Here is a 12097-nt window from a genome sequence, read left to right on the forward strand (position 1 = left end):
ATGATAACCAATTTTTATAAGGTTTAGGACAAATCTAAGCTGCTAAGGTAACTGAGCTGTTTCTGCTGTTACTGTAGCTTCTGTAACACTCGAGATTTTCTAACACAGTTGTTGATCCTTTTCCCTAGCATTTAAGGGGTAAAGGGAAGTTACTGGTATCCAAAAGGTAAGATGCATGTATATGCATGTCCCAAGAGCATCTTCTTGGCATCAGTCATGGGAGTAGTAAAAACTGTAGATGCCTTTTTTCTGGAGTAAAGTAATACTCAGAATACTGCCAGGCAGCTTTGCTGTCTCCCTGGTGGCATGTCAGAGAATTAGAGAGCTGGAAGAATTAGTCATTGTCGTATTTAAGGGACCTTGGCCAGACACCCTTGGAAAGCTGTCATCATTGTGTCACTATGACTGTTACAGTCTTGATCAGGGGCCTACTAATAACTAGGAAATAACATTTTCTGTATTCTTCTTGGAAAGAATTCTCACCACAGGTCTTTGCTTTTCTATGACCTTGCTATCCAGGAGTTGGTGAATCAGCAGAGATTATTTGTTTAATTGGAGGCATCGAGGTTCTTCCTGTTTAGTGTGTCAGTTTATATCATACAAGTGTATGCCATTTCCCCCTCACATAGCAGTCACAACGGGGTGAACTATAGCTGCTCATCTGTAGCCAGATTGATTCCAAATCAAAACTCAGCTTTACCTTCTGTCCTGTTGTTGGGGATGGTTGTCTCCTTCACAGCTGTGGAAACATCCTGTGACAAAAGTGTCCAGCATATATATGCATGAAGGGACAGGAGCATTTCAGCTAATCTGGACCTTCCCCAAACTGTTCCTGTTGCTGACTCATGCATTTTATACCGTTCATGCTTAATTGACTCTGCTCCTGTGGCAAATTCTCAAGAGACACCACAATTTTATGTACATCTGATGCTTGCATCATGCACAGTTTGCAATTAGCAGCTTTTACCCTGAATTAATTATCTCATATTTTTCCCTGTCCCCACCCAAAAGATGAATTTTTAACAAAATACATTCTTTACGCTATCTTAAGTATGCACACAACCAGCTGCACTCCCATAAACTGCTGATACAATTTTAAAATAGGTGTTGGAAAAGGTTTATAGTCTATTTTTCCACCTTGATGCTATTTTTTCTTATCTATCATGTCCTTTTCCAGTCACTTTCACTCTCTGTAAGAAAATATTAGCATACTATATTTTATGCAACTGAGTTGAATTAATGTCACGTCATGATCTGAAATGTACAATCTGCAAATTTAATAAATCCCAGAAGGAAATTTATTATATATTTAAACAAAAAAAAAAAAGAATTTAATTCTATTCTTTCTTAAATTTGAGAATCAATTTGATATAGAAGTGTGGATATTTCCATGTCTTCTGATGGCATACACCATTACAACTATAATGTATTCACAGAATGATAGCACAGCTGAAGTTGTCAGGGACCTGTGGAGGTCACCTGGTCCAACCTTGCTGCCCAAGCAGGGTCACCCAAAGCAGACTGCCCAGAACCATATCCATATGGCTTCTGAATGAATATGGCCCAGAGCCATATCCATATGGCTCCCCTCTTATAGAAGGGAGACTCCATCATCTACCTGGGCAACTTGTACCATCACCCTCACAGTGAAAAAGTATTTTCTGGTGTTCAGATGGAATTTCTTGTGTTTTGGTTTGTGCCCATCGCCTTTGGTCCTGTTCCTGGGCACCACTGGAAAGAACCTGGTATCTGTCTCCATCAGGTATTTATGTGCATAGATAAGATGCTCTGAGCATTCTCTTCTCCAGGCTGAACAGTTCCAGACCTCTCAGCTTTTCCTCATATAAATACTCCTCTGGTTCCTTTACCATCTTTGTGGCCTTCACTATGCTGTGTGCAGAATGTCCATGTCTCTCTTGTGCTGAGAAGCCCAGAACTGGACACAGTTTGACCACAACAGCACTGAAAAAAGGGGAAAGATCACCTCTTCTATCCTGCTGGAAACATATACTTTTAGCTTTTAATTAAAACCAGCATATTGATGGCTCATGTTCAACTTTCTGTCCTTAGGTCACTTTCTGCAGAGCTGCTTTCCAGATGGGTGATCCCCATTATGAACTGGTGCCTGGGGTTGTGCAGGACTTTTCACTTCTACTTGTTGAACTTCATGAAGTTCCTGTCAGCCTGTTTCTCCAGCCTCTTAAGGTCATTCTGGCTGTGACAACTGTGTGGTCTATCAGTCATTTCTCTCAGTTTTGCACCTTCTGCACACTTGCTGAGGATCCACGCTGTCCCACCATCCATTAAAGAAGACATTGAATAGGATCAGACACAGTATGACCCCTAGACTGCAATCCTAGTTGCTGGGAATGATGCTTCATACTAGTAGACAACTACACATCATATATTTGCACTGGTTGGTAAACATGTGAGCTTATTTCTATGTCTTCATAGCATATATGAATACTACCGAACAAAATAGAAGTCTGTCAAGGGTTAAAACTTTTCAAAGATTTGTTTTACAGTGTTGATGATGGGTGTTATTTAAACACATAAACCTCTTCAACCTTTCTTAGATAAATGAAATCTCATTGCTTTACTGCTAAGTTTCTTCCACCTGAAATAAACTTTAAATTAAATGGCATTCCTTATTCTTCCATCCATATAATAATAACCTTATAATTCATGCTCTCCATAAAGACAAAATGAATAAACATGTAAACACACACTCTTTAATCTTGAATTGAAATATGATAGAGCATATTCAATTCACGCTAAAATTTTGTACCATCTTGAAATATACGGACTGATCTTGAATCCAAGATATATTGAAACTATTAATCAAACCCGTATCAACCTATATCTACTTTGTACATATAACAGATGCCCCAAGCAAGAAGATTTGTTGTCCTATGTCTACTCGACCTGAAAACATAATCCACTTGGTTATAAAACCCCAGCAGAATACTATACCATGTATTTCTTGGGTAAATACATGCTGTTGATTCAACTTTTAAAAAGAGTTTGAGACTGAGGAATTAGCTTGCAAAATTTCTAAATGACATTATGACTGAAGAGTTTGCAAGTTTTCTACTTGTCTGAAGTTTACAAAATGAAGCAAGGCTATGTATCTACAGCTAATATTTTTGAAAATAGATTTTCTGTACTAAGATTTTTTAAATATACTATCATTAATTAACTATTTAAAATCTCTGATCTTAAAATGGTCCAAACATTAAGAAGTTCCTGATTTGAAAAACTATAAAATTTAGTAGATCAGTATATATTGAATTGCAAAAAATCTATGTTTAAATTTTGGCTGAAATTTCTAAGAAATCTTTCTATATGAACTATACTGCAATTAAAAAGTTCCTTTGACTAATTAGTTCTTCTTCTGTCCTCAGACTGGTTATTGTAATTTCATATTCTGTTGAAATTGCAGGGGATGTTATGTACTGTTGATGCTGCAGAGAAGAGCTCTGAAAGAGCAGTGCTGTGGCAGATGTCCGAGGAAGAGATTCCATATGGGTTATCTTCCCTCTTGGAATAATGGGAAATTAATTCAATTAACTCCTCCAAGACATTTTATTTCAGATGCTGTATATCAAAGATTTGTTCAGTCAAACTCTATTAAAAAACACAGGGAGGGAGAAACCTAAGGTTCTGAGTATCAGTTATTATCTAACTCTCAGGGATAATGCAATTTTTAAACTACCTGCCGTGATTCAATTTATTTCCCTGGAATACCTGTTCCAAGAAGACTCTCTAAGAAAGTCAACATTTGCATAGATGACAACATCCCAAAACCTAACATAGTCAAGGTGATTTTTTATAAAACATTACTGTCGGTTATAAGTGTATTCAAATATGGCATGTGTGTGTGTGTGTGTAGCATCTAACAAATGCTAACAACCTTATACTTCCAAGGAAATATATTGCCTTGTCAATGTACCAATCTTCAAGAAATATCACCAGTTTTAGTTACTACTTTAATAAAATTTAGGTATCACAGAGTAGCAATATGTTTTTATGAAGTCAGTATATTTAAAAAAAAGAACTAAGCAGTGGTATAAATTTACAAACATCTTGAAGGAAAAGAGTACATTTTAGGTAATAAGTCATCTAGATGATTGAACTAGAGAAAGTTAATGAACAAAAATATGGCAAATTCCACATTTGGAAAAAAGAACTTACTAATCTATTATCATTTATGAGATGTAAAAAGATAGTAATGAGAATTAAAAATATATCCATAGATGGAATCACTGTGAGAAGCTATAGGAGCAGATCTCAGAGGAGGACAACAATTTACATGTCTTGTAGATCTGCCACATCAGAGTATTTTGTGAATTTTTTAAACCCTAAACACAATTTTTCCTGGCTTCCAGCCCTAATTAGAAAATATTACAACTTAAATTTTTGAGTCCTGCAAAATTATTGAAGATATTTTTAGCCAAATGCAGAAACTTTCTGTTCCTAAGCTCTTTCATGTTGTGTTTTTTTTTTTTTTTTTTTTTTTTTTTTTTTAATCACAAGAGAATTGGTTTTCTACTTTTCAAAATATACCTATACCTTACTACAAGCAGGTGAGTTTCATTTTTTAATGTCATACTTTATCGTGTTTAGTATTTGAAGCCATTTTTTATTTCTAAACAAAGAAATATTTATTGAAGAAGCAGAAAAAAAGTTATAATTTCTGTTGATATATTCCCAGGATGCAATGCCCTTCACCATTCCAAGATATTCTGAGGTATAACAGTATTGTTAAAGCTCATATTTTTGAGCTGTTTTTAATTTCTTCTGGTTGCTTACAGGTTACAGGCTTTGCATTGTAACCAATTCAGCTTCTTGAAATCAGATTGTGTGCTTATTCTGCTTTTGATAACATTAAATACATTAAAAGTTGCAATTAATTCAGTGGCTCTGTCACTTTGCTTAGCAGTTCCTTGCAGATTGGCATTAATCAGAATATCTGTATGCAGTAGCAGTATTGACTTTTAAGATATTTAATGGGATAAGACTATCTTACCTTAAAGTCTCTCATCATGGCATATTGATGTAGATAAGATCTGCAGTGCCACTCAGACTAGGAATTTTCTTATCCCTTTCCTCTTTTCCAATATTCTCTTTGAGAAGTTCTTTGCTTTCGGATGTTTTTATGATTCCCAGATTCACAGTAAACAAAAACCTGCTCCATTCAGGAAATGCTTCTAAGCATTTCAGAGAGCTGAAACAGTGTTAAAGCAGGAAGTCTCTAGTCTAGAGGTTGCCAGAGTTTCAAGTCCTGCTCTGATTAAAGGCAAGTTTTAAGCACAGGAACATTAGGAGAGGGAAGGATATACCCACATTTATGGCTTCCCTACAGCACTACCAGAGGACTTGGGGTGTTAAATCTGGCAAGGCAGATGGGAGTTTAATGTATATTTCATCTATATATGCTGAATGGTGAGTCAGAAGAACTTAGGAGAACAGATCACCCTGCCATCCCAGTTTGGCAAATTTAACTCAAGCTTTTCTGGAGGAAACTATTTACAGGCTGATATTATGAATGACCAAACTGTGTTATTTGGCAAATAAAATGTTTGCTTAGCAGTAGTTGGCTGTAGTTTTTTTGTTGATTCATACTTTAACATAGTGCTGGAGATTCTTCCAGTGTTTGGGTTAGTACTTCTCTGTGTTAGCTGTATTGAACCTAAATGAAAATAAATGGGACAAGAGTTACGGAAAAAAGGGCTCAAACACTGTGTTTGTTTCTACACAGGATGACCAAAGACTTAATCATTGCTTTTTCTTAAGAGGTCTGGGATTTTTATTTAGTGAGTTTTTAAATTATTGCACTGGTATGATCAAAGACATAGTATGATATACCATACATTTTTCATGAATGTGGAACTGAGGATGGACTTTATTAGAATTCTAAAGTTCTTTTAGTATTTTTATTTATATTTATTTATTATATGATTATACATAATTATATAAATAAATATACTATTTATATATAAATAATTTATCTATAATAAATTATTATAAATATATAATTATTTATAATTATAAAGAGTTATTTAGAATATACATAAATATTCTTACATTTATGCATAAATTAAAATTATTATATAAATAATTTATTAAAATAAATTATTTATAATAATTTAATTATTATAAATATTTATAATATTATTTATATTATAAATATAAAGATATTTATATCTTTTTTATATTTATTATATTTATTCAAGAGACATGTCTTGTGTCTCTTGAATGAAAAGCTCAGCACTGAGTAATGAACAATCTTTTGTTGGCAAAATTCTCATGCATCTTAACCAGAGAAATTGAGAGATACGCTGCATTGTATCTGCATTGTATTTTAGACATTAATGGTTCTGTATTCCACAGTCTTTACATATGCTAGTGAAATGTGATTCTCTATAACAACTGTCTCAAATAATGCCATTATATGGTAGAAAGATAACACTTAGTAGAGCTTCTTGCTAGTGTTAAGAATTGATTTTGCTTTTCGAAGTTCTTTCATACTACTAAAGAAAATGAAATTATGCTTTTTTCTTCTTTTTCTCTGTTTCTCCTGAAGACCTATTGCCCTTTGTGTCCCTAAATACACATTTTTCTTCCACACTTCATGCTCTTTATCTAACCATCTCTTCTGCTCTCTAAGCTTTGTTTTGCTGTGTGTCATGTCATGACACTCAAAGTTGAAAGAAATGACTTGCACGGCTGGGCAAACAACACAGGGAAAAAGTTGGTGTTTGGGTGGCATTTTCCACATATTTGCAGAGCTTCTTATGGTAGCTTGCAGTAATTCTGAAATTTGTTGTAGTCAGAGTTCCTTTTTCTTCTTTTCTTGTGTGTGAAAGCAAGAAAGACAGTTGGCACATTTTAATATGGTTGAAGTTTGTTAGTTTAAGAAATCTGAGGGCTACTTGTAAATATTCCTGCTAGACTGCAATATCTTGTGATTACAGGCTTCCCTCAAGTTGTCATAGCTGGCTGTTAGGTATCATGTTGCCACCATAGGAGGAAAGGCATGAAGTCTTAGTATATCTCCAACATCCTTTTCCTGCTTCTCTAAGACCTTCCTCTAGTCTTCTGCTAGCAGCTGAGAGAGGAAGAGGATCTTGCACATCAGAAATTAGTATCTACCTCTAAATACGTCCTAGACTGGGCAAGCTCCTTGCTTCCATGTATGCACATGTTGGGAACAGAGGTAGGAAGGAAGGAATATATGTACTAGTCTTTGCTTGATCCCCAGGTTCTGAGTAATATTTTCTCTGGGTTCACATCCAGTTAGCTGTTGAATGATTTTGGTGCTGGACTGACAAATTCATGACATGCTATTCTTGAGTCCTTGTGTGATGTAGTTGTTCTCCAGTGACCTTTTCAGTACAGCACACCCTGACATTCCCTCCTCTGGATGTGGCACATAATTCAGTTTTAACTGAGGAAGCCCAAAACTTTAGTAAAAATTAGAACCTCAGCTGGAAACTTGACAAAGAAATGAGTTCAAAACTGTTTCTTAAACTAAGGTTGAGGTGATTGATTAACAGATAGCAGCTCTGCAGACATTTTTTCATTACTTTTTATCTTATAAAGACTGTCAGAAAGACTGGAGAAAGAGAATAAACTAGATAGTTTAACTCAAAGCAAATTTTAAGGCTTGAAAGAAAAAAAAGAGACGTGTGTGGAATAGATGTATGCTTATGTACGTTTATATACAGTGGGTTTATACATAGCATTTCAAATATTTTTGGGGGTAGTTAGGACATTGAACTTTTTAAAAGAAAGTATTCTTCTATTACAAAGATTTAGAGCGCTTGTTTATGGGTTACACTTTTAGAGAGACTTTATGTAGGCACCACAATGTGAATCTCTAGATTTGTGTGGGACAAAGTAGCCCAGAGCTGCAGGTGCAGTTTGGGTGTCTGCATGCTCAAACACTGCCTGCAGAAACAGATGTTGCCTCGTTTATCTCAATTGCTTTTAATCACACCATCCGTTCCTGTCTCCTACTGTGTAAGGTATTGGACTGGCCTCTCACTGTAGTGCATGACCCAGTTTTTTGTAGTTCTACTCAAACACTGTCCATAGCTCCTGTTTTGAAGCTCCCACTGGGGAAGCCTCTCACTTCATTGGTACAATCTGTACATGATTCTTTAGCTGTAGTTTTCTTTTGGAAAAGGATGATCATTTATGTGTTCCTTTACAGAAAATACTGGCAGGAGAGAGGCATCCAGTGTGGCTGTCATCTGGAAAGAATCTGAAACCAAGCTAATGTGCTGGTAATGTATTAGCCACTGTGAGTTTTCGCCTGAAATTAAACTTGAGGTTTTTATTAAGTTCTTTATAGCTGTTTAAATGTTTTTTCCTTGTGTGTTGTTGTACTGCTCTGAATTGTAGCTAACGTGAAAGTGCTGTCAGAAAGGACAGACTGATTTTTTGTTCTTGGCTTGCCTAAGGACAGCTCATCTTGGAAATGCAGTTTGACAGTCAGTCCTGTTAGGTAAATCACATACATGACAAAAGTTTTTCTTTTTTGGACAGGTGTTCATTGGATCTATCAACATTTTTCTCTACTTATATGGCCTAAAAGCTGCATGGTATTTGAATTCTAATTTGGATATCAGTACAAATAGAAAATAATGCTTCTAAAAGTGTTTCTTAATTTTCATATGCATTTAATTTGGCAAAAAAAACCTAAAAAATCCCACTAAACAAACAAACGAACAAACAAAAAGAGAAATTAACAAAAGATGAATACATGTAAATAATTATAGTTTCATCCAAAGAAATGTGAGAAGACATCCAAAGGATGAAATGATGACACTGTTTTTTTAATTTTTTGGTCAACCTTGGGAGTTTGAAACAGCTTTTAACCCAACAAATTGGTTTTGTGTTTATTATTGGTGCAATGTATTGTAAAGAAGTTTTTAAAACCTTATAGTCTCTGTGATGTGTTTAATTATTATAGAATGGAGCAGGAAAGTGCTTTCACAGAGCAATAAAGAACACTTCATTTTTTGTGCTGATTTTTCTTATGTGTCTTTTTTTTGACAGTTTAAGATTTCTTTTTTTATTGCATACTAGCAAAGATGTGAAAAATTTGAAATAGTGTCAAGAAACCTGTTGGTTAACCATTTCATGCTTTTAGTCTTTTCTTGTTTAGCTTTTCTTGGTTTTGTCTTCTTTCACAGAGAACTGATACTTGGGAAAAAATTCATACTTCTTCAGGTGAAAATTTTGCATTCTATTTTCTCACTTCAATTGGAATTGGACTTTCAGCTTTGTTACTACAGAAGAAAATGTTTTGCATGAAAATGGTTTGTGGGTTTGTATGATCTTGATGTAGCAATACCTTTTTATGTAAGCCTTCATTCAGTCACTTAAGTTCATTGTTGCTGGAGTTCTGTTGTGGTTCTGGCAGCACTGCTCACTTTATGTAAATAGTCTGGCTCCCTCTTTTTCACTGTCTAGATAACTGCCTGTCTATTTTTCTGTGACTACTTCTTATACGCTCAGCACACTCAGCACCATGATACAGGAATCTATCCAGAACATTGCTTTTTGACTGTAACTGCCACAGACTAGGCAAGTATGTGCAGAGCTCCTAGGTGCAGAAACAGAGTATTTTGATGTATTCCTGATCAAAAGATACAAAAAAGCTTTTATTTACAGCAGATAGTGTACAAACAGTTTTTATTTATGCAGGTAAAGCTGTTGGTGAAGAAAATTAGGTGGCTATTTTCTGCCTGAAAGGAGTAGCAAAATATTTACAACCTTGTCCAGCCTCTCACTGTGAGATTTACTGAAGAAAATGCTAACAGCTGTCAGAGAATAGGCAGAGCCTACTCCCTATCAGAAGTCAAAATTTTCGGTGTTAGGCTTAGGAAAGGGGAAAATCTGGCTGCTCTGCTTCCTGGACTAGATTTGATATGAACAATTATCATAATTTCATTCTCTTGGCCTCATCTGCAGCCCATTGCCATCAATTCAATGTGGTAAGGTCAGACTGTGCTGATGAGTTTGTCCTCTTTTAGATGCTCTTGCAACCAATTTCAGTTACCAGCACTGCTTCCCTAGCTTACCATGCCTTCACAAAAAATAACTAGCCCAGAGAACAGAAGATGCCAAGACATGACAGTCATCACTTTTGAATTAAAACAGTGTGAGCACTTGAGGATTTGAGAAAAATTCATGTGTTCATCTGGCATCTTCTGTGTTTATTAAACCCTTTGCAATGTAAGTTAAAAGTGCATCTGAAATAGAAGGCTGCTGAGTTTGGCAAAATATTACAGAAACATTAAAAACTAAAATTAGTCAGAAAAAGAAATAATGTTGTAAGTATTCATGCTTTGGATAATTACATGTTTGTTCTGCATATGGCATTTAAAAAAAACATTCATTTTTAGCAATCCAACAAACACTGGCTCAGTGATCTGGTCCTTTCTGCATGTTCATGTAGATAAGTGTTTAGTGTCTGTAGATTAGCCCATCTTTCTCTTTCTAGTAGCAATTACAAATTTATATATCATATAATAATTATTCAATTAATTTTGTCTGATACTGGAGAACACCTTGCAGACTAATTCCCTTTCCCTTAATTAAAAAGTTTTTCTTTGTGAAAGCATATATGGGTACTTTTTCTTTCTGTGCATTCTCAGTCAAGCTGTAAGTTTTCTATAGACATTAGTTTCTTAACTTTGAGGGACTCTGACTTGCCTTATTAAAGCACTTTGTTGTCAAGAGAAATATGGCTTTTTTTAGTATGTTTCTATGTAGGGCTGTATAAAACTCTGAGAAGCTAAATGTTTTACATGAGATTGAAGCCAGCACTGAATATGCTCCAAAGAGCTATGTTCTCTATTCCAAACAATCTCTTTTGCTCAGAACTGTTTATTTTTATCCTTTGTTTTCTTCTGCTCTTTGCTTGTTTTCTCATTCTGGGACTTTTTTTTTTTTTTTTACGTTTCATTAGTATTACCTACTTTCATTAGTATTATATAAATGTAAAATATAACCACAAATATAAATAAAATCTATATGTGAATTGTCTGTATAAGATATAGGCTTCTGTGAATGAATAGTTTTGGATTTTTTTTTTCATGATGTTTGATTGTTTAATTGAATTATGTTCCCTTAAACCACTCAGGCATTTTCTAACAAAGGGAATAGATTTCCTCAAGGGACAAAATAACCGTATGGCTTTTGCTAAATTCAAAGGTCTGCTGGTACCCTGACTTCAGATGTCTTCTTTCTCTCTTGGGCTGTAAACCAAAGTCTCCTGCCACCTGAGGAAGTTCACAACACAGAGAATTGCAATGTGTTTGGGAAAACGGCCGTCACTTTCTTTTCTTAACTTAGTCATACCTGCTCTGAAATGCTGACTTATTTATTAGAGCTGGGACTCCCAGACAGTACGGTAACCATCATTCCTTGGAATAATCCTTTCTCTCCTTCTCCCAATTAATCACTGATATTGTTGAAATTTTAAATCCTAACAGATATTTGCTTTTATCAGCCTGCTCCTTGAAAGGTTGCTATTTCCAAAACTTTAACTGTGGCTTTCGTTCTGTGGAATTGAAAGCTACTATGATTCAAAATATTTCTCTCTCATGTAATAAGTAGAAAATACTTTGGGTCGTGCGTTTTATTAAAAATAAGGAAAATTATCCTTAGAGATTTTAAAGCATGATAAGTTGTCTTTATGGTGTCTTTTATCCTGGAGGTTGGCTCTAGCATCTGGCTGCTATTGGGTAAAGAGCTAAATAAATTCTGATTTGATATGCAGGAGCTACATGACACATAATGCTTCTTGCTTTTTTTAATTAAAGCAATAATTTTGTCTTTTTGAAACAGATTTCAGAGGAGTAAAACAAAGAAAGAAAAAGGAAGAGAAAGGAACCGAGAAAGGTAAATATTTATACTTCACATGTGTAATGCAAAGCTATGGAAACATAATCTATAGATAAAGCTCTATATCCTGTAAATGAAGAAGAAAAGTAATAACTGACCCCAAAAATTCTGTCGCTAAAACTCTTTGAAGGGATATTTCAGGCTTTTATATGTTTTCCTGAATCTCCCCTGTAAT

General features: G+C 34.9%; 1 long non-coding RNA gene across 4 annotated transcripts in view; it reads left to right on the top strand.

Annotated features, from left to right (window-relative positions):
* The window catches only part of LOC113992403, a 69688-nt gene extending 57803 nt beyond the window's left edge, over nt 1-11885 (top strand). For 3 of the 4 annotated variants that reach the window (XR_005564247.1, XR_005564245.1, XR_005564248.1), the window contains one exon: nt 8219-11885. This is a non-coding gene — a long non-coding RNA (uncharacterized LOC113992403). Of the gene's footprint in view, nt 1-2070; nt 2417-8218 lie in introns of all 4 variants that reach the window. The other variant, XR_005564246.1, reaches the window with a different exon arrangement.
* The last annotated feature ends 212 nt before the right edge of the window (nt 11886-12097 follow it).

This window comes from Pipra filicauda, unplaced genomic scaffold (assembly GCF_003945595.2).
Source record: "Pipra filicauda isolate LSUMZ 115617 unplaced genomic scaffold, ASM394559v2 scaffold29_size4552773_pilon, whole genome shotgun sequence".
Classification (NCBI taxonomy): Eukaryota; Metazoa; Chordata; class Aves; order Passeriformes; family Pipridae; genus Pipra; species Pipra filicauda.